This window comes from Pyrus communis, chromosome 2, assembly GCF_041283825.1.
Source record: "Pyrus communis isolate YQ-2024b chromosome 2, ASM4128382v1, whole genome shotgun sequence".
Taxonomy (NCBI): Eukaryota; Viridiplantae; Streptophyta; class Magnoliopsida; order Rosales; family Rosaceae; genus Pyrus; species Pyrus communis.
In genome coordinates, this window is record NC_142566.1 from 8,696,029 (window position 1) to 8,700,332 (window position 4,304).

At 42.1% G+C, this 4,304-nt stretch overlaps 1 pseudogene; it reads right to left on the reverse strand.

Annotated features, from left to right (window-relative positions):
- Positions 1-1,428: 1,428 nt before the first annotated feature.
- LOC148698527 (uncharacterized) lies at positions 1,429-3,909 on the reverse strand (annotated as a pseudogene).
- Positions 3,910-4,304: the final 395 nt, after the last annotated feature.

A 4,304-nucleotide genomic window follows, 5' to 3' on the forward strand; every position in this document is an offset into this window, starting at 1 on the left:
TCTAAAGCAAAAACAACAGCAAGAAGTTCTTTTTCTGTTGTGGAGTAGTTCAATTGAGCATCGTTTAGGGTCCGAGATGCATAGTATATGACATGCGGCTGCTTGTTCTTCCGTTGGCCTAAAACATCTCCTAATGCATAATCTGAGGCATCGCACATAAGCTCAAAATGAAGGCTCCAATCTGGTGGAACTATGATAGGGGCCGAAGTAAGCATCTCCTTTAGGTGTTTGAAGGCCTTCTCACAATCCTCGTCGAACTTGAATGGCACCTCCTTTTGGAGAAGTTGGCATAGGGGTTGGGAAATCTTAGAAAAGTCTTTGATGAATCGCCTATAAAATCCTGCATGTCCAAGAAAAGAACGAACCTCTCTAACCGAAGTAGGAGAGGGTAAGTTACGTACAAGATCTATTTTGGATTTATCCACTTCAATACCCTTGGCCGAAATAATATGTCCTAGAACTATTCCTTGTTTTACCATAAAATGACATTTTTCCCAATTTAAAACAAGGTTAGTTTCAATGCATCGTTTTAAGATTAATGTGAGATTATCTAAACAATCATCAAACGAATCACCAAACACGCTAAAATCATCCATGAAAATTTCAATAATCTTTTCTACAAAATCTGAAAAGATACTTACCATGCATCTTTGAAAGGTGGCTGGTGCATTACATAAGCGAAATGGCATTCGACGATAAGCAAAAGTACCAAATGGACAAGTACAAGTAGTCTTTTCTTGATCATCTGGAGCTATAACAATTTGATTATATCCCGAATAACCATCAAGAAAACAATAAAAAGAATGACCGGCTAACCTTTCAAGCATTTGATCAATGAATGGCAAAGGGAAGTGATCTTTCCTTGTGGTGGCGTTAAGCTTCCTATAGTCAATGCACACTCTCCAACCTGTTTGGATACGGGTTGGCACAAGCTCATTCTTGGCATTCTTCACCACAGTCACTCCGGATTTCTTTGGCACAACTTGAACCGGTGAAACCCAACGGCTATCCGAGATAGGATAGATCACCCCACAATCTAGAAGCTTGATAATCTCCTTTTTCACAACTTCCATCATTGGAGGGTTGAGCCGACGTTGAGCCTCTCTAGTTGGTTTAGCCCCCTCCTCTAAAAGTATGCGATGCATGCAAGTTGTAGGACTAATACCCTTTATGTCGGCCAAGGTCCATCCAATGGCCGTCTTGTGCTCTTTCAACACTCGGATCAACTTCTCCTCCTCTATGGCCGTGAGTGATGAGGAGACAATGACGGGCAATGTCTCGTTGTCTCCCAGACAAACGTACTTTAAATGATCGGGCAACGGTTTAAGCTCAAGTACGGGTGCCTGAATCACTGAGGGTAACAACTTATTAGTGGAAACTGAAATTGAAATTGGGTTAAAAGGCTTACCATGGTGTTGAGGTAGTGACTCAAGGGCACCCACTATCTCGGCCTCCTCCACACTTCTAGGCATGGCAAAATCAGATTTTTGCCCAATTCCTTATGCAATTGTTGTTTCAAGTGTATCCCTCTCCAAAGAATCGAGAAATTCCTGCGCCAAATCATCAATTATATCAACAGAAAAGCAAGAATGATCGTCCTTAGGAAATTTAATACTTTCAGAAAGATTGAAATCAATGACTTCCCCATCAAATTCCATCGTTAAAGTTCCTTTAAACACATCTATCTTGGTGCGGGCTGTTTTCATGAAGGGCCTCCCTAATAGAATCGGCAATGGGGTGGAATGGGGTGAATCCTCCATGTCAAGCACGTAGAAATCCGCTGGAAAAATCAAGTTACCAACCTGTACCAAAACATCTTCCAAAACACCCTTTGGATATGCATTAGAACGATCGGCTAATTGAATTATCACACCATCATTTTTAAGCTCACCTAAGTTCATAGATGCATAAATAGAGTATGGCATAACATTAATCGAAGCCCCTAAGTCTAACATGCATTGTTCAAACTTAGTATTACCAATAACGCACGGAATTGTAAAACTACCCGGATCTTTGCACTTAGGGGGTAATTTCCTTTGTAACACAGCAGAGACATTTTCACTTACTTGAACCACCTCTTTGTTTGAAATCCTTCTCCTTGTTGTACAAAGTTCTTTTAAAAACTTAGCATACCTCGGGACTTGCTTAATCGCATCAAGGAGCGGGACATTGACTTGAACTTTCCGAAAGGTCTCTAGAATGTCCTTCTCGGCTTCTTCCTTCTTTGATTGCCTAAACCTGCCAGGAAAGGGCACATTTAGTGGAATAGAACTAGAAAAAGTCGAATTGGGACTTACCTTGGTGGTTTGGGACGGTTTAGGAGGACTAGATGAATTCAGCAAGGTTTGGTCATCCTTGGCCGTGGGCTTTGCTCCCTGTGCTTCTTCTTGCAGCAACTTGTCCTCCTCGTCTTGACTTGATTTGGATGTATTTGAGTCCGTTCCAACCTGTTTACCACTTCTCAACATGACGGCCTTAGCGGTTTCAAATCCTCCCTTCGGGTTCATAACGGTTGAACTAGGCAATCTGCCTTGTTCTCTAATTTGCCCCATAAACTCGGCAATTTGACCCATTTGCTTCTCCAAATTATCCACCCGTTTGTCTTGGATTTGTCTCTCCTTATTTTAAGTTTGTACTTCCTGCGTCAAAGTAGTAAGTAACTTAACAACTTGATCATTATCCAAAGACATACCTGAGGTTGTTGGGGGCAGATTGCACTTGGTTTTGATTGGGGACGAATGGCTTTGTATAAAAGCCCGGTGGTTGCTGCCTAAATCCTCCTTGTTGTTGGGGTTGTTGAGGATCCCGCCATTTGAAATTTGGATGGTCCCTCTACCCCGGATTGTAGGTATTAGAGTATGGATCATGGCGTGGTTGATTTTGGTTCCCAAAACCCACGGCATTGGCAGATTCCCAACCCCCATTCTCAATCAATTGAGGGCATTGATCGTTGGCATGTCCTTGCATAGAGCACACGCCACACACACTTAGTCCATGAATCTTCATTCCCTCGGCCAACTGAGAAACAATAGAAGTAAGGTTAGCTAATTGGGATTGAATTTCGGGCATAGAACTTACCTCATTCACTTGTGGCCGTGGGGGGTCTCTTTGTCCAACACCTTCGTATTGTTGTGCATTATGTGCTCGGTTGGCAATTAGAGCTTTGGCATCCACTAGAGTCTTGTCCACTAATGCACCACCCGCCGAAGCATCTAGCATTTGACGTTCCATGGGAAGGAGTCCCTCGTAGAAATATTGAATGAGCAGCTCCTCCTTCATTTGGTGCTGTGGACATGAAGCAACAAGTGATTTAAAACGTTCATAATAAGATGGAAACGACTCACCTTGATTTTGTTGGATGCCACTAATTCGTTTCCTCAAGAGAATGATCTTTGCAGTGGAAAAGAATTTCTCTAAGAATGCACGTTTCATAATTTCCCAAGAATTTACCGTTCCGAGTGCTAACTCGTACAACCAATCCTTCGCCTTTTTCAAAAGTGAGAATGGAAAAGCCTTCATCATCAGAATGTTCCCATCGAAATTTATGGGTGTCATGCTCGAACAAACAACCTCGAACTCCTTGAGATGCTTGTTGGGATCTTCCATGGAAAGCCCATGGTATTTCGGAATGTGGTGCAACAAGCTTGACTTCAACTCGAATTCATCGGTCTTGCCTTGGGCAGCCGCGGGGTATTGAATGCAAAGAGGGGCTGCATTGGCCAAACCCGAGGCAGAAAGTTCCTTGATGGTTCGATTGTCCACTGCCATGGTTGGTACTTCCTCTTTAAATTCAATTTTGGGACTAGGAGGATTAGACGCTTGCGATTTCTTTTTCCTTCTCAAAGTCCTCTCGAAATCACCGTCAAAGTCGGAGATATGCTCACGAACAGGTTGTGAGCTACGGGTCATAAACTAGTACCTACACACAAGAGTAAACAAGATAAGTAACCAACTTAATAGACTCGGCACAAGTAAGAAAACAAGTTGCCACACACGGCACAAAAACAAAACACATACACACGGTGCAAAAATTAAAACAAAACAAAAACTAAATAATTTAAAAAAGACTCAAGACAAGGGATTAGCAACTTTGCTAATCCCCGGCAACGGCGCCAAAATTTGATGCGAAACTTATGTGACACACAAATTAAACCCTAATTGTGACAATTGTAGTAATGATGTAAGTAGGGATCGTTCTAACCGGGGATTAACTAGGGGTGCTAATCTAATTTGAATTTAACTCAAAAACATAAAAACTAAACTTAAAGACTCTTAACAAGACTACTATGACTCAGAACAGCTTT